Raw genomic sequence first — 25,499 nt, forward strand, 5'->3', positions numbered from 1 at the left:
CCCTTCCCTGTGTCCCTGCCCGGTGCCCTGCCCGGTGTCCCTGCCCGCTGTCCCTGCCCGCTGTCCCTGCCCGCTGTCCCTGCCCGCTGTCCCTGCCCGCTGTCCCTGCCTGGTGTCCCTGCCCGGTGTCCCTTCCCTGTGTCCCTGCCCAGTGTCCCTGCCCGGTGTCCCTTCCCTGTGTCCCTGCCCGGTGTCCCTGCCCAGTGTCCCTGCCCGGTGTCCCTGCCCGGTGTCCCTTCCCTGTGTCCCTGCCCTGTGTCCCTGCCCGCCGCGCTCCCGCCGCATCACCCGCTCGGCTGGCGGTGGAGAGCGAGGAGGAGGATGGGCTGTGCTTGAATGAACCATCCAAACGGAACGCAGGCTCCAGAAGGGCCGGCTGGCTCGGGGGGACCGGCCCTGCCGCTTCTATTTTCAGCGAGCGGTAAATAAAACAAAACACGAACCCGCCGCGCACACGAGCTCCCAAACCCAGCGCAGGCAAACTAAGGAGGTGGCACCAGAGAGGGCACAAACCTTCCCTGCTTCTGCTTCTGCACATTAAACGAGATTTGACCAGGACCATCCAAACCCCAGAGCAAAAATCTCTGCCTTGATGTGTTTAAGCGGCTACAGGGATTTCTCCTCGCTCTGAACACAGGTTCACACCACAGCAGGAGAAACATGCTGCTTTAATACATAAACCATGAAAAACATCCCTGTTTTCAACAAAGAGACTGACATTGTCACTTAAAAATATTACAGCTGCTCAAGACAGGTCCCCAGTCTTATGCAGTTTGGGGTATTTTGAAGTATTATTCATAAAGTGTGTTTGAGGGTGGATTGACTTGAATAATGTGATTAAAATTGCTGATTTAAACGAGTAAGCTGGAAATCCTCAATTTTAATCATGTTTCAATATGTAGCTTCTAGACATTTCCCTTAAAAATAGTCGATTCTCTTTGATTCCTGTAATTTGATACTATTCAACAACTGGGACCACGCTCTGGAGCAATACATATGTAAGCAATTACACAGCTTCACATGCTGCTAAAAAAGAATCATATCCTTAATAGCTTTTTCCTGAGAGAAATTAATTTTTTACTTATTGTTTGCATTAAGTTGCATTTGGGAAATGAAACTCAATTAAAAAAATATAAAAACATGTTTATATTTAAGCCATTTTGTGACATTTTTTCTCCTTGACACCTTAGACAAATCAAAGATGTGTATCCACAGGTAGGCATTGCATATACGTGTTACTGGATGGTCTCACTTCCCAGACAGCTGCTAGATCTTCACTCCTCATAAAGGGAAAGAGGAGTTTCTATTCTAATTAATTTCCCACCTCTAAATCGAGTACCCAGTGAGCAGAAATAGCTGTGAAATCCCCTCTGTGAACCTCCTGAAAGGGCTACAGCTGTGGAGGAAGCAGCAAACCCCTGCCCCCACCACCAGTGTGTGCTCCTTACCACTTAAAAATATCCCACACATGAAATTTTTTAAACCACAATTAAAATGGTTTGAATCATAGAATCCCAGAATGGTTTGGGTTGGAAGGGACTTTAAAGATCATCCAGTTCTGCCTCCCTGCCATGGGCAGGGGCACCTTCCACCAGCCCAGGTTGCTCCAAGCCCTGTCCAACCTGGCCTTGGACGCTTCCAGGGATGGGGCAGCCACAGCTTCTCTGGGCAACCTGTGCCAGGACCCCATCACCCTCCCAGGGAAGGATTTTTCCTAATATCTAATCTTTCAGTTTGAATATGTGTTCCTGCATCTCCTTGGGTTGATGGATCTCAGAGAGAGAGCTCCAGGGTTTGAGCAGCTCACCCAGTATCCCTGACAGGGATGTGCCACCCACCCGCCGCTCAATCACTCAGCTGCCTCACAACCAAAAAGATAGTGTCCAACAGGTAAAGCACTTCCAGAGAATAAAAAACCCCCTTGTCACTGCAGAAATGACAAGGTCTTTATTGGGAATAGATGACAAAGCAAAATGACAGCATTTATTTTCCAGGCGGGAGACACTGATCCTGTGGCAACACGCTGCAGGGATGGAGTTATTCCTGTTCTCCATTTAATCCCTTTATCAGCTGCAGAAGCACCAGGACAGGCTTTGCTCTTCTCACAAACCATCCCTACACCTGGGTGCAGCCACGTGTCCGAGCCTCTGCATCCCAAAGCTCCCGGCCTCCTGGAGCTCCCTCCTTGCATTAGCACTCGATCTGTTCGGATGTGCTCTGTCCTGAAAGTTGCTTAAAGTGACGCCGAGGAAGACTTTAATTTATAGCCCCATTCTTTTAATCTTGGTCAGCCAGATTTTTTCAGACACCTGTTTATATCTCCTTGTAATATATTGGCTGGAGCAGCAGCACCGGGGCCAGCTCTGAGGCAGCAGCTCCCTCGCGGGGGTTCTGCTGACATTTATAAACCGAAGCGATTCCTCTCGTGTGCTTTATGTTATCAGCTAAACCTGTCGGCTTAAATTATTGCCTTGTAACCAAATCACAGCTATCTGTTACTCTGCTCTGGGTACGCTTCCCAGGCTCTGTGCCTATATCAAGCTTTGCAGAGGCTGAAAACAAGACGATAAATAAATAAACAAATGGAAAACAGACTCACAACTGAGGCAGGATCAGGTGCATTATAAAACACAGGGGTGCTGTGTGGAATATGCAACACTCAATAGTGTTATCCAGGTGATATCCAAGGAACTCCAGCCCTCTTTTTCTAGATCAACCAAATGACCAACCATTTCCTCTCAAAAGGAGAATGGTCTCATCCTGCCCAGCTCCTTTCCAGCACACTGGACTCGCTGATCCTTGTGGATTATTCCATTTTATCCTGTGTGATTATTCCATTTACTGCTGGCCACAGGTGGTTCTGCGTTTCAGCGTGGGGACAAGGCTGAGCCCTGACACACCACACAGCAACAGCGTTAAACACAACCAGGTAAGTTGTACCTCATACACAGATCTGCAAACTCCCACTGAGATTGTGCAGTAACTCACTACTCTCCTGGCAGTGGCTTCCCCAGGCCCTCCCCAGCTCTTGGACCCCCAAGCCATTGACTGCCCAGCAAGAGGAGTCCAAGAGGGACGTGAAACTCCCCCCCTCCAGCACCACTCTGTCCCCTGTGGCACAGGAATGTCCCCCGGGAAGGTTTCTGAAAGCAGAACAAAGGTGATTCAGCTCAGCAGATCCCTGCTTTGTCCCCAAGTGAGTATTCTTGTTTGCCATTGCAAAACAATTCAAAAATCTATTAAGGGTGTGAAAACAAACCTCAGTTATTGAGTCAGTAAGTGGCTGTGCAGCTCTCAGAAATCGCCTCGGTATGTGAGCAAGCCTCAGATAACATCTACCTTCCTTTACTCTTTGTTTCCCTCGAACAGGGAGTGAGGGGAAGGGACCTTCTTTCTGGAACAGGCAACAAAGGAATCCGGAATCAATAAGCGAATGTTCCAGCAAACCACACCGGTGGTGCTGCAGTATTAAAATAATCACACTGACAGAGCATCCACAACGAGTTATCTGATGGCACCTTCTCCTTTAATAAAATAATGATTAAAAAACACAAGGAGACAAATCCCAGGAAGCGGCAGAGCTCCCCACTGCTGCATCAACAGCTCCAGGAACCACCAGTGCCAGGGGTGAGTCGAGGCTGGGGCATCATATGCTGGTCACACACAGGGGGACACTGCCCTGATGCCTGCTCTGGCCAGAGGATGGGATATCCCACACCCTGGCACACTGGCAGCATGAAGATGTGGCCTGCTTCTCGTGTAGAATGCCAGGCTCCAAGGAAAACAGAGGCAGCCTTAGTGCTGGGGGCTCAGTGTGAGCTCTGACCCCACACTCTCCAGCTGGCACTGTTGAGCAAGGAAGCAGCAAAGCCTGTCTCCTTTTTTTCCCTTTCTTGCCTATAAAGGCAAGTCATACCACTCCCTGGATTGCTTGTTATTTCCAAACAGAACATTTTTACATACAAAAGGAAGGGAAGATGTGTAGCAGACACAGGTAAGGAAGAGATGGATTACTGATGGGAAGAGGAGGCCCAGAGCCTGAATCTCATTTATTTCTTTCTGCCCCTTTTTCACTCAGCTACAGCCTTTTGTATTAGTTCACTTTCTGGCACTCACTGCTCCTCTCAATTAAGTGCCACTGGAAAAGGTCATTAATATGCTCTATGTCACCTCCTCCTGATAGCCTTGGGAGAGGTTTCACAGCACCAGGCCTGAGAGCTTCCCCAGCAGCAGTCCCAGTATCCCTTGGCATTCCCCAGCACTCCCCACACTGCCTCGCTCCCAGCACAGGCATGAGGAAGCTCAGACACCCATGTCCACATTCCAAGTACAAATTCCTGTGACACTGGATGCTTTACAAATCCACTGCATTTGCAGCTCTTACTCCCACTGGTTCTGTATTCCTGCTGGGAAGGAGCACAGCACATCCTTGAAGGTCCACACCATCAGTGACAATGGGGGCTCTAATTACCTACTGCAATCAATTAAAGAGAACACTCTTTTATAAAATCACTGTATGCTTTCTTGTTCATAAACTGTTCCTTAAGCACTGCAGGGGATGGGATGTAGGATGGAGCCCTGGGGTGACCCACCTGGCCAGTCCCACTGTGCTACCTCTGCCAGCAAGTGAGCAGTCCTGGGGGTGTCAGCATGGTTCCATTGCTGTTGTTTTGTCTTATCATTGCATCCTGATACAGACAAACATCCCGCTGTGCAGAGGGCCAACGAGGACAAAGAGATGTCCTTCTCTTCCTCTGATTGCAGAGGAAACCACGAGAGAAGAGCTTTTTCCTTAAAACAGGAGCAAACGTCTCCCACTGCTGCTGCCTTCTGCCTCCCAGAGCACCCAGACAAACATGGAGCAGGCAGGGCCTGATCCCCAAGCCACAGACATTCAGTCCACAGCAGCAACTCCCACAGGGTCTTCCAGAAGTGCCTGAATGGGATCAGTTGTTGAGAGACTGAAGAACAGTTAAAAGAACCTCAACAAAATCCTGGAAGTTCCACGTGAGGCACTTGAGTTTGCTAGTTTATCTGACAAATCTTTCTGTAACACTCCAAGCTATGCTAATAAATATCCTGCAATTCGATCTGTCAAAATGGTGATGTCTAACTACAGCATCTTCTCCAACACTGATTTTATTCCATGCTGCAGTAGAGCAGGGACAGAAGCCACCTGACATGCTTTCAAGCTTGCCAAAAGTGAATCTGTTCCCAGTTCAACACTCAGCACTGCCCCTGGCAGCAAAGTGATCCCTGGAAAACTCCAAAGTTGTCCTATGCTGAGACATCCCTGTTCCTGCCCAGGCTTCTCATGGGTCCCAAAGCAGCAGCACAACTTTCTGCAGGACTCAAACCCCACCTGAATAGGGGGAAGAGCAAGAATTGTGGAATGGTTTGGATTGGGAGGGATCTTAAAGATCATCCAGTTCCAACCCCTCTGCCATAGGCAGCGAAGCCACCCCAAAAGGGCTGATCCCATTCCAGTTTCACATTTACTAAGAGAGAAGCAACTTACAGGTGCTTGCTGGGCTACTGCTCTCCTATGGCTGATGCCACTGGGTGGACTCAAGGTGCCAAGTGCTCCTCACAACCAGGATTCCAGGGAGACACTCACAGTAACCCTTGGGAGAACTTCCTTGCACTCCAGGATTTTTTGTCTGCTGCAATAACCATGTCTTTAAGCACCATCCATCAGTCCTACAGCTCAAACACCTGTTTGTCTGAAAACGGTTTTTTGTCCCAGTGCTGAGAAATTTTCTCTGTACTTCGTTTCCCTCAGCAGATAGAATGAAAACATTTTTAAAATGATGCCAGAATCAAATCCTCCTCCTGCAATTTGATTCACAGCCAGCAGAGAACAAACTGCCGTGAGGAAGGGGCTTTCCAGTGAGTAACACCTGATTAGAGATGCCAAAGCATCAGTTCAGTTTGGACACTGGGCTGGACAACACTCACAGCTGTCACTTTTCCCCCAGCCAGTGCTCTCCTGTGGCACTGGGATTTATGTTCTCTGGATTGATCGGCTGGTGCCGATGATGGCACACACAGCCCAGCCTTGTGCCCAGGGCTGAGCCAGCTCCTGCCAAAAACCCACCAAACCTCGCCCCTCTCATGGCAAGGAACCACCAGGGATGAGAGGAGTGAACACCATGCACAGGGCAGAGCATATTCCTCCCAGGAGGTGCCTGCAGCTTCCCAGGATGCTCTGAGATAACAAGCAATGGAAGTAAAGGCAGATGCTCCCAGGTGCCTGGGAGGAAAACCTGTGCCTGGGAGGTACCTTCCTTCCCAGGGAAGGGTGACAGGGGGGCTCAGGAGGGACATGTGGTGCCTCTCTGACAGAGGTGCTGTTGCAGCACCTGCTGGTGGATCCACTCCTGCTCCAGCAGAGAAACACTTCACATGGCAAAGGGCCCCTCACAACAAGTGCTCTGCCCTTCCACCTCCCTCTGCAAAGGCTGCTCTCCCTTGCACTGCAACAACAGGAAACACATCAGGAAAAAACAGTCACAAGGAAGAAAAATGAAGGGTTGCCCTGTTTAAAATTGGCACAAACACGTGTTTTCACTTGCTAAGCAAACCCTTCTCTCCAGCTCTGAGCCAGGCACTGCAGTGTGCTACCACTGCCCCTGGCTACAGCAGGAGCCATGTGCTCAGGGATTAAGTATGAGGAACTTGGTTTATTTTCTCTTCTGATAGTGGGCTCAAGTCTGTGAACTGCAGCACTTCAGAGAGTTTAATCCCACATAGGTCCAAGTAGCAGAAGAAACAGAGAGCAAAGGTGTCCAGACACACTCTGGTATTTCATCTCTCCAATGACACGCCAGGCTGCACAGACATTGAAGTGACTTTCGTCCCAACATGTCCCCAAGCCAACATCCATGAGAAAATTATTTACGAAAGCCAGGTTTAATCCCTCTCCAACTCACTACATTATTTATCCCCAAGCCTTCATAGTGTTACCGCAACTTGTTCAATAGTTGTCATCCCTCAGGTGTATTTGTTACTCCAGAAAGCCCATCTGGGATGTTGAAGGCTTGGCTGCATTCAGAGAAGATCAGTGCAGGACGTAGGCAGAGAAGGACGAGGGAGGTGACCAGGAGAACTGAGAACCTGACAAAAGGAACTGAGGATGATATCCATCCTGCCGAATTTTGGGCATTTAATAACTTCTTGAGCCAGGCACTACCAGCTCCTTTACTGTGATGGAGATTAGCACCCCCAGAACATCATCAACCACTATGTCTCCCACATCTGTCACTCCCAGAGAGCTCCTCTTCCTCCCTCCAGGGACTGGTGACATGGCCACCAAAGAACCTGGCAATGTGGAGGCACGGAAAGGACACAACGGCTCTCTACGGAAGGATAATCCACCAGGACCAACACCAGTGTGAGAATCAGGAGGTCTCAGCCAGCCATGGTTAATCTGTGGTTGGAAACGACGAGCTGAAGTGCAACTTAAAGATGGCAAAGGGACAGTAAAAGAAATTATTGTCAAGGGGAAGGCTGGGAAGTTCAAGAAGGGGTCTTCGTGACCATATTTGAGTGATCTGTCCTCAGCTTCTGAGTCTGTAACTCAGTCCAGGCTGAAGCTGCAAAGATAGACATGTACCACAAACACTCCCTTCTCCCAGCTCCAGCTCGCACCGGGAGCGTTTCAGGACACGCTGTACTGCTGGCAAGGCATGCTGCTTCCTAGGATCCCATCTCCACCCAGTGCCTGTCAGCTGGCTCATCTCACACCAGTCCCATCCTGGCACCAACACCTCCCCGAGCCCAGAGCGTCCCTCAGAGCCAAGGGCACCCAGGTCTGCAGACAGTTGGCCAACACTGCCCTGGTTCAACACTGGAAGGTGCCTGATCCGACCCGCCTGGCTGTGAGACCAGCAGGACGTGCTGGAGAAACCAGTCTGCCAGCCACGCTGCCAAGGCAGAGTGAGAACAAATCTGGATAATAAAAGCTGGAATAAGAAGATGCCTTGGAGAGTGCGTTGGTATAGTGCTTTCCCAAGCTCCAATTGAAAGCCTCGTTTCTACAGCTAAGGCAGTCGTGAGGGACATTAGCCTAATTTCTGTCAAGAGAACTTGTCAACACTGCAGTATTTAAGACAGACGCTGAGGACTTGTTTTATCTCACAGATAGATCACTGAGAAAGAAAGTAGCTGTGCCACATTTGGTTCATGGGAAAATAAATTCACATTCTCCCTGGGCCTAATTGGGAGATGCTGTTTTATAACACCACGTGGGTGAGCAGCCTCACATTTCATCACTGCGCAGCTGAGATCGGCCCCAAATCCACTGTGGGGTGAGACACAGGAACACATGGGGAGGGGCTTCAGATGGGCACCCAGGGACACAGAACTGGGCATTTCCCAGCCACAGAGAGTGGGTGAAACACTTGCTCCAGGTCAGGTCCTTCTGCTGATGGTGCTCACCAGCTGAACCACAACCAGTGGACTGTGGTTTCAGTGCCAATGGGAATAGGAGAGAACTGGCTTTGCCTCCTCAGGAGTACAAGCAGGAGATTGAATTGAACTTGCTTGGCCTGATTTTAGAGATGATCTATGGATGACTCAGTAGAAAGTAAAGAAAAGAGAGGCTGTACCCTGCTGCTTTAGGAAAAAGCATTCACATGATCCTCCTCCCGTCATACCCCACTGTAAGGAATTAAAACATTCCGAGGAACCTGGGTGCATTAATGCTGGCATGGCTTCATGCTTCCCACGTGCCAGGCTTGGAGCTGTGTTTGCAACACATCCAAGATTACCCAAGATTATCAAGTGTCATGGCACAAAGGCTTGTCTGAGTCTTGCAGTTTCCTCACCAAGAAGTTGAAAATGCCCTTTTATTTGCAGTTGTTAGAGGGAAATAACAGCCATGTAACCTTGTGCCAGCCTTGGAACAGAAATGAGTTTGCAGAGGGAGCCTGAGGGAGCATGACCCTGAGCTGCAGATCCGAGGGTAGGAGGGTGGCTCTGCTCTGCTACGGATTCTGCACTTGCACAAGAACTAAATCATTACAACAGCCAGAAATGTCCCTCGGGAAGGAAATCCTCTCAGAGATAAATCAATAACTCAGTGTAATTTTAGCATGCAGCCAGGAGAATTTACATTGCCAGGAAGGCTGAGAGCTCTGCCACGGAGACAGAGCCACAGCATCATCAAACAGCCCTGCAGCAGCCCCTGTGCAACAGCTCCGGCTCCAGGTATTCCCTGCCCAGCCAGGAGTCTGGGCTCTGCCATTCCAGGACCTCTATGGATACAAGCTGGAGTGACAGCAGCAGGGATGTGGCCCAGCAAAACTCCCCTGGGACAAAACCACCTTTCTCTCTCCCCTCTGCAGCGGGGAGGCTGCTCTCTGCAGTGCTGGCAAAACCACTCCAGATCTTACAGGGTGAGACATGCAAATACAAAGCACAACTAAACCAGGCACAGGGCAGAGGGGGAGTGCTCCAGCCACAGCCTCCACCCCAGCCAGGGCTACAGGGGTCCCACCAGCCAAACCACCCCCAAAACAGGGTGTGACAGGGATGTGCTGCAACCCACAGTGATTAATGAGACTGTGATTTCTGTAATTGTATTAATGCAAAGTACACTCGGAGAAACAAGTTCAAGGGAACTAATGACACCTTACAGCACAGTTCAACACTGAGCAGTAACTCCAGCAAAAAGGGAAAAAAAAAAAAAGGGCACCTAATTATTCAGTAGCTCTTCTCCCAGATTCTCAGGGTCAGCTTGGAGGAGAAGGTGGCCTGAATTATATTTTTGTTTCCAGAACATCAACAGAATTGCTAACTAAGTTCCAGCGGCAAGGTCACAGCCCGCCCATAGTTATGCGTGTCATCCCTTCCCGACTGCCGGCTCCGGCAAACGCTGCCGGACCAAGGAGAGCCGGGAATGCCGCGTTCTCTGCCAGCAGCTGCAACACCCCCGTGCTCTGCTGCCCCCAGGGACACGGCACCAGCACCTCTGCCAGCTGTCTGCTCTGGTCCCCAGCAACAGCTAACTCCTTACAGGCCAAACCTGGCCTCCACGGAGGCATGTTTTAAGGTCCAGGACCCTGCTGAAGACAAGCCTGACCAGCAACACCCTAATCCAGCTGGCAGAGATTTGCTGTGCACCCAGACCACCTGCAGACTGCCTGCGGGTACAGCAAAGCCCTGGCACACGGGGAGCTGTGCTAGCAGTGCATGGAGGGCTGGGAAGCTGCCTGATCACAGGCAGGGCAAGCATCAACACATCCATCCATTCCTGCCTGGAGAGCCCCAGAGGGGGACAGTTCCCTGCTCCCTGCACAGAAAAATTCTGCCCTTTCTTCTTCGTGTTTTTAGGACTTGCCCAAAACACACACATGCATGGGGCCCTTGTCCTTATCACTGTATGTTCTTTCCCTGCTGCAGGCCAGCTGGCATCATGGAAGCACTCTGGAGCACCCATGCTGGCCACAGTAGTGTCACTCATCACATCCTCCTCTGGTGCCAACAGACTCACACAGATGTGCCCATGTTCCCTCAATGCTGATGTGCTTCTCTGTCTGTAAATCCAGCTTTACAGCAGCTACAGATGTGGTCTGTGTTTCCATATTATTTCATCAAGACTTGGACTTTTACAAGGGCATGAGGTCACAGGATAAGGGAATGGCTGCACATTGATAGAGGGCAGGGTTAGACTGGATATTGCGAAGGAATTCTTCCCTGTGAGGGTGGGGAGGCCCTGGCACAGGTTGTCCAGAGAAGCTGTGGCTGCCCCTGGATCCCTGGAAGTGTCCAAGGCCAGGTTGGATGGGGCTTGGAGCAACCTGGGCTAGTGGAAGGTGTCCCTGCCAAGGGGGACTGGATGGTCTTTACAGTCCCTTCCAACCCAAACCATTTTGTGATCCAATGACTTTGCACCTCTGAAACACCAAGATCTGCCAGCAGAGCTGACCTGAAGAGCTGAAGGTGCATTGTGACCACCCCCCACAAAACCAGGACAACTTGTTATGCTCTTACAATGCAGAACATGAAGCTGGATGAAAAGCCAGGGCAGAACAACTCTGCAAAGACAACACAAAAGAGGAGACCTCACGAGACCTTCGTGTCTAAAACCAAAACCAAAACCAAAATGAAATGAATGGTCACAAGTCCAGTGCCTCAGGATTGCACTCACAGCTCTCCTGGCAGCTTTCAGCCTCACAGCATCCAGCAAGAGGCAACATGCAAAAAGCCAGCTCAGTCATGTTTAGGAAGACACGTATAAAGCTATCCATCACACAGCAATCTGTGTGCACCCAAATGTCCTGCAACACAATTAGAAATCAATAGCAAGACGCAGAAACCCTCAACCACCCAGTAAAATACAAAGAACACTTGTAATATTGATTTTAAAAGCACCGCGGAGGAGACAGTTGTGAAGGAGCCTGAGAAAGCAAAGCAAAATGCCTGAATTGAAGCCTTTTTTTTTCCCCAAAAAAAGACATTAATAATGGATTTTCAATGCAAGAAGAAAAACTGAAACCCACACCAGATTCTCCTGGTAATAACAGCTTTCTGCAAAGCCCAGCTATTAATGTAACAGGGACGTCCATCAATCAAGCACACAGAAAGTACTTTGAGAGCTAAAAAAGGAGCAAGCAAACATCTGCTTTTGGCAACTTAAATTTTGCCCTCAAGCATAAGGAACATAATAAATTATCAGAAGGTTGGGCTTGGGCTCGTATTCCTCCATGCAGGAGAGCTAAATGCTGATGATAGGGGTAAAGGTACACAGCCACAGTGCTGCTGGGATTTGTCCTGACAAAAAATCAGGGCCCAGTTTCACTTGAAGACTGGATCCTGTGCCATTCTCAGCAGCAATCAGGCAGCGAGGTCCCAACAGGTAAGCAGGGGTGACAGCCACAGCAAGGTGATGCTGACCTGCTCTCTGAGCTCACACTTCAGCAACCCCTCGGCTGTAGTTAAGGAAGCTCCTGTGAACCCTTCACCACCTCCAACCATCCTCAGCCCATCCAAGACTGTGGGTAGTCCCAGAGTGGGTGACAAGATGTGCCAGCTGGCTCTGAGATGCCCATCACACTCCTCCTCCCTCCCTGCTGCCTGTGGGGGCTGTGGCAGGTCCTCAGTGCCCCAGTGCCCTCATCAACCAACAAGTCACACTTCAGGTCCATCCCACACGAGCCCTGGCTGGGGTGCCAGCAGCAAACCCGAGAAAAGCTGGATTTACACCAAAAAAACCAGCTGCCAAAGAAAGCAAGTGGGGTGTCCCTACGCCTCCAATGTTTCCTCTCATTTCAAACACAGGAGGTCAAAGCGAGTGCTGGAGATAATGAACAAAATTTACTGATTCAAGCAGAAGAAGCTGCAGGCACGGCTGCAACTAAGTCTTAATAAATTCTGAAGAGTGACACTATAAAATGGCATTATGGAAGGCTGTATTTATTCTCTCCCCATGCTTTCAGTATCCAAGGTGCCGTGTTACACTTAATAACAGTTTTCTTCCCAACTGCCAGTGCTGCAAACCCTGACAAGCTGATGGTTGGGGCCAACCCTCCCCCCAGACACACACACACCTCCACCCAGGACACAGCTTTGGTGGCATGAAGAGGGATAAATGATTAAACCAGTGCTGCTGTCCCCTCTGTGCTGGCTCACAGGGCTCCCTGCCATGCAGCAGGGGGGAGTTTTCTCCCTGCTCCACCAAGGGAAGTGATGCAGACAAGGAGCAGCTGTTGTAGGAAGGTACCTTCAGGCCCAGTGACATTTTGGAGCAGAAACACACTGAGAAAGGCCAAGCATCACTGCTGCACAGTCCCCAGGAGCACCACAGCCTGTGCCAGCACAGCAGCCCCACCAGCAGCTCCTGCCCAGTGTCACAGCAAGCTCTGTGCAAAGCATTGTGAAGTCCTCGTGGGGGACCATGGAGAACCAGCAGACCTCTGGTTCCTTGTGCCAGAACTGCAGGAAACATCTCCATGCAGTGTTCCCAGCTCTGCTACCACTGCAATGTGCACTTCCGTGACTCCATATCTGGCTTTCAGACCATGGATACAATCTTTCTTGAGTGTGGTTTGCATTGAGCTTCTTGTTCTACCTGCTGGTGTAGTACTCCTAAGCCTCCAAGAAAATCACTTTTGCATTCAGGCTGTACCTGGGCAGCGCCTTGGGTGTGGATGAAGACCTGACAAGGATAAAGGTTCTATCATCCCACCCCTGTCTGCATCACCTGCACTGCAAAGGACACAAAGGAAAACATGTGAACCATCTCTAATATTCTTCAGAATAAAAAAAAATGGCAATAAAAACCCCCACACAAATCAGTTTACAAACAGCACAAACAACCGGTGCAGGCAGTTCGACCTGATCTGAGGACACTCATGGTGGATGAAGGAGAGAGTGTACATCTCCTCCTCATACACTGTTCACATCTCTGACTGACACAGCCTGGTCTGGAGGAGCCTCAGGAATCCCTCCTCTCTTGCTTCCCAGCTGGGCTTTCCCCACAGGGACAGAGCTCTCCTTGGCAGCCTTGCCCTGCTCCTCCTTCAGGACAAGTCCATTCCACTTCAGGATGCAATCCAAAGGTTTAGGGAGCATCTGAAGAGATCAAAGTCGGTGGAAAGATGACAAAACAGGAGTCAAATGAGAAGCCTCTTGGCTTGTCTTCCAGGAAAGGCCCTGGTCCCAGAAGGTCTTTCCCTCCAGACTCCAGCTCCTGGCTGCAGTACCCAGCACATGGGCTCAGGCATTACTTTCTACTGTCTCTCTTCAAAGAAGGCTCTTCCCATGTTTGCTGCATTCAGACTGCAGTTGATGTGAGCAGGGAGAACAGTCAGCTTCCCCAGGAGGGTTTGCAGCTCTCTGTGAAGCCCACCAAAACAGGCACTGCTGGACAGCCATTGATCAGCTGAGGTTGGAAACACCTCTGGGATCATCTGTCCAACCCCTGCTCAAAAAGTGTCACCTCCAGCAGGCTGCCCAGGACTGTGTCCAGCTGGAATGCCTCCTGGGATGGAGACTCCACCACCTCAGTGGCAGAGCTGACCTGCCCCAGTGATCAATCACCCTGCAGTAAACCAGATTTTCCTATGTTTAAACAATGTTTTGCTGTGGAGGTGCCTGGGAAGGGCAGCCACTCCTCCAGCTTCACATCAGTCTATAAATACCTTCACCACACCTGTAAAACCTGTCACCATGTGCCACCTCGTTACAGCTCCAGCTAATCCAGATACAGCCAGGGATAACAATTTTTTGTGTACTATCTGCTGCAGAACAGGGAGATAATTGAAATTAGTAGCACCCTGGTTAGCAGGTGAAATGATAGTGTAATTAATGAAGATGAGGTAGGCTTTGTTTCCAACATGAAGAGCAGCAGATTCTATCAAAATGTAAATGGAGCTTAAAATACAGACTCAGTGAACACTTAAAGGTGCTTTTAGAAACACCAGCAGCCCAAAACAGAGAGGTTTTGCTTGGGTTGAATGACAAATCCTAAAAATAGACCCTGGTCTGGGGCTAACATGTAAATTGTTGATTAGTTCTATTTATTCACACCCTGCAGTGATGGCAGAGACACACAGCTCCACGTTCCTTCTCTCACTTTGCAGGATCACGGGCACATTCCTGCTACTGCCACCTGCAAGGACTTTGCAACCCTGGGAGCTCTGCAGCAGCAGAACAGCAGCAATTCCAAGTGACAGGCTGCATACATTAATTCTGTATTCAGATAACATCCTGTTGCAAGTGAATGACCCAAGCAAAACTTCCTGCAGTCTTAAGGAGCAGGCAGAAAAATCAGGAGAGAGGAAGAAGAATGTCTGGACTGAAGAAAGATCTTTAGAATCAGAAATGTTCTCTCTCATTAGAATTTCCTTCACCACCTCTAAAATGTAAACACATAATAAAAAATTAAACATGAATCTAGCGTGGAAGAGTTCTTGCAATAAATGGGAATTAGTTCTACAAAACATCAGGACAGGCTCAAGGAGATTACATTTCTTTCCCAAGCTTTTGCTGGTTAAGCAGAGCTGGAAAACAGAGCCATATTTATTTTTTAACTCGGAAGCTTCCTCAGGATGCCAAAGGAAGCTGCTTCAGTAAAGCAGAGCCATTTGTCTCAGTGTGTGCTCAAGTAAGAACAAATGCAAAACCAGCTTCTAGACCTCAAGAAACCTCAAATAGCTTTTTAATTTATGTCCCAAATTCCCCGCAGATTCTGAAATGAACAGAGGGCAGGGATCAGAGAAAATGCCTCTCTCAATCAGGGAAGTAGGATGGATATTCAGAGTTTTCCTCAGAGAAGCAGGGTGCTTTCACACAAGAATGGAGCAGGCAGAGCACATGGCTCTGGAAGAGTCTGTGGAAAAAGCAGACCTGTTGCTAGTGTGACCCCATAAATAAATGTATGGAAAAATAAACAAATTAGGGGATGTAAAAGGAAAAAAAAAAAAAGCTGCAGTCCTCTCTGAGCAAGAGCATTTGTTTGCAGGCATGAACTGTGAAGGACCAGGTGAAATATTCCTCACAGGAGCCATATGACTGCCTGAAAAACCTTCTGTCTGTGTCCTCACCCTCCCAGAATCAGTTCTGGTGAAGTTTCAGAGAGCGGGGCCTGAGCCCAGGAGGAGACTGCAGGGAGGAACAGCCTGAGCAAGGCCATGGGAAATACTTTCTTCCTCATTATAAAGAAAGATAACGCTGCAAAACTGTTTTAGGGATGTACACAATCCAGACCAAATGGCAAGGAAAAGGGGGGATTAGCTCCAGGTGCTTTTGTCACACACATCCCAGGGACCAAAGCCAGCACACGTGGACATGTGCCCTGGGAAAAGGGCTCAGAAATGGTCATCCTGGCCACAGGCTGCACGGTGCTGAACAGCACTTCTGCTCCAAGAAACCCTCAGTCAGGGCAGGCAGTCTGGACACAGAGCCAGCGATGCCAAAGGGATGGATGTGGGAGGAACTGGAAAGACAGTGCATCCCTGGGGCTGGGGCAGATCACCTGCCTCCAACTGCCAGCAAACAGGATCAAATACAGGACAGTGCTCTGAAAACACAGTGTCTGCAGGAGATCTTGGGTCAGGGTGTAATCCATGAAATTACTGAATAAAACTGCAGATTTCGGAAAAGAGTAACCTCTGCAGGAATGCCTGACCCCAGAGCTGCCAAGCTCTCCCAGAGTGTGTGGACAGTGTCACCTGCAGCAAACCCAGCACTGCTGCCCTGACACAGCCCAGGAAATCATTCCCAAACCAGGAAAAGAACTGGAGCTGCACAGTGTGCAGCAGCAGCTGGGTGGCTCTCCTGCCCTCCAGCCTCTGGATGGTGCTTTGGTGGGAATTCAGTGTCACAGGAGCAGCCTCCAGGGTTCCATGGGGAGGGAGGTGTGACCCATGGCTAAGCAGGAACGTGCTGCAATCCCTGGAATGTCTGTCCCACAGCACAAGATCACACATTTGAAGTGTGAGGGAGTTGCTCTGATTATATCTGGTCAAACCTTCCGAACCATTTCTGTGACTCTGGAACCCAAGTCACACTTTTTGAAACCACTTTCCCGTAATACCCAAGAAAAATGCTGGAGCTGAGGTCTTGGTATGGCTTGGAGGCTCAAGAAGGAGGAGGGTGATAGACACTTTGGAAACTCAAGATTACCAAGGCTGGATGAATTCCCAAAACGTTTTCCAGGAGGGAAAACATTTTTCTTGCAAAGCACTGTTACAAGCTTGAAATAAATGTGCAGACTGTTAGATAAAGACAGAGATAAAAATAGGCCTGTTATTAAATACCTCTTCTTTAATGAGGTTCATCCTTCTAAACAGCCACACGAAGGTTATTAAAGTTATTGCAAAAAATACAGCCTGCTTGCACATAAAAACCAGAGCAAGACATTCCTCATCACCCAGCACACATTTAAGCACCTCTCAGCAGCTCACACACTCACAGCATCCCCAGCTTGGCAGGAAGAAGATAAAAGAGAGGAATGAGAGATGTCTTCTCTGGGAAACAGTCTCTCTTCTTTCAAAGCACTTTTCCCCCTCCAAACAATGTAAATTTAACCATGGGAATGATTCCCACTGCTTATGTCTACTGCTATTATGCCACCACCAGCCCGAGCATCATTAAAGCTAAATTTGAAATTACTTTGAAAGCTGCAGCTTAAATTCCTCCTGTTGCACTAAAACTGCCACTTGACTCTCAGCACCTCATCCCCTGGTTATAACTGCTCCAGACCACCCAGAACACCCTGCAGAGCCCAGAGTCACACTCACCACTAGCCAGAGTCATGGCTTGGCTCCTGAAAATCCACCACCACACCGTTGTTTTGGTAAAGCCCCACACCCAGGCCCACAGCTCGGTGTTAGAAACGCTGCAAACTTATCTTGGCTGCTCAGAGGCACGATCAGTTTTTGGCAGTATGTGCATCACTGCAGAAGAGTTTCATAACCAGCTTGTTTTAGGAGACCAGTAACATCATGCCTAGTAAGGGACAGGACTGACCCAACACACCAAAAACCCACCCCAGCCCCACCCTGCTCCTAAACCCGAGCAATCCAAGCAGTAAATGAAGAGCTTTCTCACACTGACACTGGTGCTGCCAGGGTACCAGTACTTCTGGAGATGACAGAGGACAAGTTTTACCTGCATTTGGAGGGTAATAAAACTGGCTCCCAGTTCATTTACAAATACTGAACCCGATACCCTCATGGATGTGCTGGAAAACAATGGCTGCAAAACCTCCCAGGTCAAGGAGAAGCAGGCAGAAAACACAGGGAGTAACCCTGTGCGTTGGAGCAGCATCTGGCCGTGCTGAAGTGTCCCACTCAGTGGCACCTTGCTGCCCATCCTGCTGCTGTGAGTGGTGCTGTGCTTGGTCTGGGCACAGCCACCAGCCCTGTGATGCTGCTTAATCAAAACCTGCAGGTGCAGAGCACTGACACACAACAATCTATCACTGCCCAGCTCCCAGGCACACTCAGGTACCAGGAGCTACACAGTTCTGAGGTCTCACAGTACCTAAATTTAAACACAGCATCATATAATGATACAATGGCCTGGTTTGGAAGGCACAGCTTACAGACCACCTTGTTCCACCCCCCTGCCATGGGCAGGGACACCTTCCACTAGCCCACGTTGCTCCAAGCCCTGTCCAACCTGGCCTTGGACACTTCCAGGGATCCAGGGGCAGCCACAGCTTCTCTGGGCAACCTGTGCCAAGGCCTCCTCACCCTCACAGGGAAGGATTTCTTCCCAATATCCCATCTAACCCTGCCCTCTGGCAGAGTGAAGCCATTCCCCATTGTCCTGTCCCCTCCAGGCCCTTGTCTATAGTCTCTCTCCACCTCTCTTGTAGCTCCCTTCAGGTACTGGAAGGCTGCAATTAAATCATCCCACAGTCTTTTCTTCTTCAGGCTGAACAATCCCAATTCTCTCAGCCATTCCATACACATATATAAAAATAAAAAACATATATAATGCATGTATTAAATACATATATAAAATATACTGCACTTACATTATGCTACAAAATATACCATCAAAACTCCATTACTACACTTGTCAAATTAGAGAAGCAGAGGGGGTTTTATAAAGTGGGAGTCTTTGTTTTAATTTTAATGTGCATATTCAGTGACTGGTCTATAAAGTCTGCTATTTGCCATATTTTCCCATTTCCCAGTGTGAATGACAATGGCTCTGCAGCTCTGAACTCTCCTGGAATGGGCCAGCCGTGTGCCTGAAGACTCGACTCACTAACACTTGTGATGTTTCCTGAGTGTTTCAGCGACACAGGTCTGAGATACAACACTCCCAGCACCAGCCCTGGCTGGAATTCCAGGCACAGCCAGCCCTTGGCTGCACGCTCAAGAGCAGCTTGACAGGGACCAGCTGAGCATTCCCAGTGGGAGCCCTCTGGTCAAGGGAGGGGATTGTCCCACTCTGCTCTGCCCTGGGGTGGCCTCACCTGCAATACTGGGGCAGTTTGGGGGGACACAATGGAAGGAAGAGATTGAGCCATTAGAGAGTGTCCAAAGCAGGGACAGGGAGATGGGGAAGGGCCTTGATTTGAAGGCGTGGGAGGACACTGAGGGCACTTGGTGTGTTCAGCTGGAGCAGAGGAGACTGAGGGGAGACCTCACTGCAGTTCCAACTGCCTGGGCAGGGGCAGAGGAGGGGTAGGGACTGAGCTCTGCTCTGGGGGAACCAAGGACAGAACCCAGGGAATGGCTGGAGCTGTGTCAGGGCAGGCTCAGGTTGGATCTCAGCCAAAGGTTCTTCCCCCAGAGGCTGGTTGGGCACTGCCCAGGCTCCCCAGGGCAGTGGGCACAGCCCCAAGGCTGCCAGAGCTCCAGGAGGGTTTGGCTGATCCTCTGGGGCACAGGGGGTGACTCTTGGGGATGGGTCTGTGCAGGGCCAGGGGTTGGACTGGATGATCCTTGTGGGTCCCTTCCAACCCAGCATATTCTGGGATTCTGTGATCTCCCACCTCAGGGAACCTGCTGGTAAAGGAAATCCAAGCAGATAATGTGGAGTAAGGCTGAGACAGGAGCAGCACTGCCCTGTCTGAGCTGGAGGGAAGGACACTCATACAGGCAGCATCTCCATGTCCAAAGCTGGCATCCTTCAAAGACTCCCTGCTCAAACAGGGGGCTGGGAACCACCTGCCTGCACGTGTCTGAGCATCTCCCCAGCCCCAGCCCTGCCCTCTTACCACCAACAGACAGGGAAAACACCATTATCCCTCTTATATACACCAGGACTAAGGCATGGAAGGTGTGCTTTGTGTGACACGTCTCCCTGCCAGTCCCCCACACCAGAGCCAGGAGCAGCACGTGGAGCTTTGGTCCTGGCACTTGTGCCAAAGACTTGGAATGAAGCACAGACCAGTGTCAGGGACATTGTGCATCCTGAGATGTGAAGGTGAGAGGCAAAAGAAAGCCCACAAGGATGAGGAAACTGAGAGAGAAGACCATGGAGGCAGATGGCAATAAAAAGGACAGGCACAAGATACATTTAAAAGATGAAAAGCCTCATATGCAAGAGGTCAGGTGGAAAACAAGCCGAGGGAGAGCTACCAGTGGCCATAACTCAGCCTCCAAGAACATTGGCAATTGCTCTCAAGCCAGCCTGCCCTCTCCTACCTGCTGTAATCACCCTGCAGCTCTCCTGTCGCTGGCCAGACAAGAATATAACAACTCCACTGTCAAGATTTGTCCCCTCTGCACATCAGTAACAAGTCATTTTATAAAAAAACCCAGAGAAGACGCATTTCATCTGGTACAAATGAGGTTTTTAAAATTCCATTTGCCTTCCCTCTATATGCAAATGTGTGCTGATCTGATAAGGCTCCCATTTCCTGGATTACACACGTCAAACTTTGCAAAAACAGGCATACCCTGGTGGTTTCACTCCATATTTCACAGCCCTCTCTTGACCATGCTGACATAAATATTTCAGAAACCTGCCCACCACTGTCAGAGTTAGGTCTAGGTCACCCAGAAGCCAGTGGTTTGGACAGTCATTAATTCAGCAAAGCAATTAGCAGGAGCTGCCATAGCTCAGGACATCCTGGTGAGCAGCAGGAGCCAGAAACCCCAGACAAGGTGTAAAGGAACCCTCAGCAGCACCACGGGCTGTGGGACAGGGCCTGGCACAGGACTCCTGAGCCAAAGGGATCCCTTCTGCCACTGACTTCTTCTCCCAGCTTTAAAAAGCTCTTCTGGCTCATTTGGCCACTGAAATCTGAAAGACAAAGACTGGCCACAAAACTGGACTGAGTTATTCCCCATCCAAAGTCCTTTTCTTTCCAAAACCACAGCAAGTCCTTCCTCAAAGCAGCTTCTGAAAATACCTCCCCAATGTGAGTGCCTTGAGAACTGTGTTTCCATATGTGCAAAACCTTGTTTGTGCAGCAAATGAGATGGGGGAAGACCAGAGACAAGTAGGAACTGCAAAGATCTCAGCCTGAGGATCCTTGGAAGCTGCAGCCATGGATATTTAAATGCTAAGCAACATATCATCAACTCCTTGCTGAATATAAGATGGTTTCATCTTTGCAGAAGCAGCAACAATAGCATGTTCACATCACCTTCACTCTGGCAGGCTGATCAACAGCAGCAGCCATGGCTCCTTAGTTTTTACCTTCGGAAAACGATTCTGGGCAGCAGAAATGCTGTGGAGCCACTGCAGGTACTGGCTCAGGGCTCTGCAAGGCAGAACTCTAACCCTGGCTGAGGGTACAGCCAGCCAAGCCCCATGCTCTGCCCTGAAACACTGGGATATTCTATCCAAACCCCAGGGAGATCCATGCTGCAACATTCCCATAGCCAATGCAAGGCTTTGCTCCATCTCTCCAGTCTGCAGGGAGCTGCTGTGCACCAAAGGCAGCCTCTCTGTGCCCCACTGCTGGCTGTAAATATTTGGATATTTTGGGCAGATGAGGCTCTTGCTTGGTCCATTTGGATTCAGAAACTGAACTCCTTAACTCCCAACTCCCAGCTGAGAAACCTGCCAGTGGGTTTGTGCCACGTCAGGGAGCAGGGAAGAGACAGAGCCCACCTGCAGAGGCCCCACACAGCCCTGGCTCCCCACAGTGCTCGTCACTGCTGGGGGGCTGATTAACTTCCTTTTTCTTTCCCATTTAAACCTCTTATATCCTTTTTCTTAACTTTCATGGCAAGGTCTTCCCAGAGGAGCCATTGCTGACCCCAGTGCTGGCTGGAGCAATCCAGCTTCCAATCATCATCAGGAATGTTAAACAAAACAGAGGGAATCAGTGCCCAAATAACAAAAGTAGAGAACTCCCAGGAAACAAAGCATTCGTGTGCTCTGGGATGTTGCATGGCAGATTTGAGGTCACCAGAAGTGTGAAGGAAATGCTTTTATACAGAGAACCCCCAAGAAAAGTGTCAAAATGATGGAGAAAACCATCACAGAATCATTAAGGATGGAAAAGCCCTCTGAGAACATGGAGTCCAACCATTAACCCAGCATTGCCAGGGCCACCACTAAGCCATGTCCCTAAGCACTACATCTACCTGTTTTCTGAACGCTTCCATTCATCTCTGCCATCCCAAAGACTAAGGATCAGCCTTTGGTTGCCATAACCATCAGGTAAGATCACCTTGGAGGGCAGCAGGTGTTTCTGTGCACTGACAGACTCAACCTCCACGTGCTTGGCAGAGCTCAACGTACACAGCAACAAAAGTCACCTCTGCAAGGTTTCCCCACAGAGGTTCCAACTCCCAAGGGAACTATCACCTGGTGAAAGTGTATTCCAAAAGGAAAAAGACAGCAGAGGAAGCACAACTTCAGAAAGACTCTGTCTGTGGTGGAACAGTTACCTGACCACAGGAACGGTCTGAGCAGGGGTGTGAACCTTCATTCAGAGGATGCTGCAATCCCACTCATTAAAAACCAGGTAACCTGCAGGTTCCAAACACAGACAGAAGGAAAAGCCCCACAGATTATACCAAAAAAAGAACAATAACAGAGGTGCTGGAAGCCTTTCCAAGGCACACATCTCCTTTCTGTCTGAGCCAGCTGCACCTGGTGCATTATTTAGTGCCAAGTGAGAAAGAAGAAATGCCTAACAAAGTGTTAAAGGACTTTGTGAAGTTTCACCAACCTTCCCAGAGCCATCAGCTCTCCGGCTGCCTGGCAGAAGAGACAACTGATCCTGCTTCTAGATTACAGGAGGCAGAGCTCTTAGGGCAACTGTCTCTCTGAATTTGCATCCAGCTACCTCCGGCAGCTTGAAGTGTGCTCAAAGTGCAAGAAAGCACTTGATCAAATCCAGCTCACACTGCAGGCAGGGAGGAACAAGCACCCAAAGCAGCGTTACAGATACAATAACAATCGAATTTGGGGGGAGATCTGACAGGTTACAGGTTGATGACACTGCTGCAGTCTCAGTGGAAACACAGATTGATGCAATTAGCAACAGGGAACTAGAAACACAGCAGAGGAAAACTGAGGATACATCTATAAAAGATGAGCTACTGCCCAAGTGTGGAGAAGCACAGAAATCCTGTGTGAGCTCAGAACAGGAACAAGTTGAAAAAGGATGAGATGAGGAGAAACACAACTCCGAGCTCCCTTACAGTATTCAAAACTGAAGATCCAGATTTTAAATCAACACATTTGCTTCCCTAGGAAAGACTGGGCCAATTTGCCACAGGGGTACAATGGAAGAGGGACGGGGGGCACCCTGGAGAGGCAGGTGGCCAAGAGCAAACTCCTGAGCACTGTGCTGAGCACACTCCAGCCAGCCCAGCCAGGGCTCTGCTCAGCTGCCAGCGACTGGAACCACTTCAGAGAACATGGGAAGATGCAGAACCACTGGATTAGATACACTGCCAAGGCATGTGCCTCTGCTAAAGGACTGAGAGGGACATGCCTGGTGCAGCCACACCAGCTGCTTCCCTCATCCTGTGGGTCCTTGTCCTGTGCTCCCACTGGGGAAAGCCTGGACCCCAGAGGCTGCAGGGGTGGGCTCGTGCTGGCTGCTGGTTCCCCAGCCTCAGGAATACATGTGAGAGTCCCAGTCCACACAGAGATTTCACTTCAGAGAAACCCCCAGGAGACAGAAACCCAGCTTGGCAGGGGGAGACCAAGGCAGACTCCTCTTTCTGGTATGTCTTCACCCAAACTTGCCACACACCTGAACTGGGTGACAGAGCACCATGTAAGCTCTCCCAAGAGTAACCAAAATTATTCTCCTCTGTGAATGCTGACAAGCTTCCCACTTCCATGAGCCCTGTGCTGCAAGTGCCCAACATGGAATTACTACAAAAATAAAGTGGAATAAGGCACTCGAGCAATGGAGAAGGTGCTTCTGAACAAACCCTGCAGAAAGGTTCATAATGACTGCAAGGATATACATATTCTGCTCCAACAAGGGTGCTGGGGATCTGCAAGGCTGAATAATGAGCAGGGACACCACATGCCTTCCATACATAATGGTACAGAAATGGAATATAAGTATATACTGCGGCTTTGTGAAACGTAGGGGCTTTTGTAGCCATTTATGTTATACAAAGATTTACACTTGGAAAAGTCGTTCTGCTATATCTGGCAGAAATTTCAAGACAAATGGAACCCATACTTATTCATTCAATGATAATACTGAGCACAGGATAAAGCTCTTAAATTCAGAGCACTTTATAAAAATTAATTACTACTTAGTTCACCCTTGTGAGGTGGGAAGGTATTACACCTGCATATACATGAGGACACCAAAGCACAAGTGGATTAAACAGCTCGTTCAGGACCCCAGAGACAGGTTAATTGCTGAAATATGTATGCACACATGCATCTGTGTGTGTGTTTGAATGGGTCTGGCTCCTCCAGAGCCTTCCCAGTGCTCGGGCCCTTGCAGTGAAGCCAGTCTGCTCCACTGGGCTCCTCTCACCATACGTGTCTCATGCACATCTAATAAAAGACACCAACCCAAAAAAAGGGGAAGAGATTTACTTTTGTGGTTTGCACAGATAGGAATAAAAGCTGGATTTCAAACAGCCAAGGAACAGAAAACCCATTGTTAAAATGCTGTGCAGTGCTACAGTGACAATTCCTAATCAGCTTGCACCAGCCCCCACTGGAGCACAGCAGACCTGGGAATGCACATGCCAACAAATGTTGTAAAATCTGTCCTCTGACAACCATAGAAGAGAAAAAGGGCTGTGGATGCAGGGACAGAGACACCCCACCACCCACCCTAGGGCTGGCAGCCCGCTCTCTCTGCTCAAGTGACCTGAAAGCACTTTAGCAGCCACTCCCCTTTGCCAGGCACTTTGGCCGTGGCCTCTGGTCCCTGTACTGGGTCACTGAGTCCTCATCTCTTTATCTGAACATCAGCAAAAGCTCACATTGTCATGGGAACAGGCAGGAATTGGAGTGTCTGCAAGGCTGCTGTCAGTGCTGACAGGTGGGGCTCCAGAGAGATGCTATAATTAGTTACCTGGACGGAGGGTTTGCCACTGATGTGTGGGGTAAAACACTTCCAGGTCTTCAGGATCAGCATCATCCTCTGTCACCAGCTCGTTCCCACTGTCATCTTTTATGTCGCTCTCTTCTATTTTTGTAAGGGCAAACTCCTTTTGGAGACAAGAGATTCAGCTCATTAGCAATTGCATCTGGGTAATTTAGTGCTGGCTGAGAATACAGAATTTTTTCCCTCGCCAGCATTTTTTTTTTTTTGACATCCAAGATTCTTTCCACATGGTTAAATTTAGATTTAAAGTATATTAAAGGTTAAACATGCATAACTAGCATGACATTTGTGCTGAACAAAGCAACGCAGCTGATTTCCTATTCCAGGGCAGGCTGCAGGTTTTAAACCAGCTTTCACAGAGCCTCACCTGTATTTCACTGAGAGCCAGGGGCCCTGGCTATTATTAGGGTTGCGTAACGTCGTAAGACCCCATTTTCCCTTGCCTAAAAATATGTCAAACTTCTAACTTTTTCAGCTGAAATTTTCCACACGAGTGGAACGCCTCGAGGATCGTTGGTTGATGTTTGGTTTG

The 25,499-nt window shown here is 49.4% G+C and overlaps 1 protein-coding gene across 1 annotated transcript in view; it reads right to left on the reverse strand.

Moving 5' to 3' along the window:
• SIL1 (SIL1 nucleotide exchange factor) overlaps positions 1 to 25,081 on the reverse strand; it is a 71,607-nt gene extending 46,526 nt beyond the window's left edge. The window contains exon 1 of the mRNA XM_027665242.1: positions 24,935 to 25,081. The gene's annotated coding sequence lies outside the window, so the exon portion shown is untranslated. The remainder of the gene's footprint in view (positions 1 to 24,934) is intronic.
• Between the last annotated feature and the right edge of the window lie 418 nt (positions 25,082 to 25,499).

The sequence above is a fragment of the Corapipo altera genome, unplaced genomic scaffold (assembly GCF_003945725.1).
Source record: "Corapipo altera isolate COAL_440 unplaced genomic scaffold, ASM394572v1 111, whole genome shotgun sequence".
Classification (NCBI taxonomy): Eukaryota; Metazoa; Chordata; class Aves; order Passeriformes; family Pipridae; genus Corapipo; species Corapipo altera.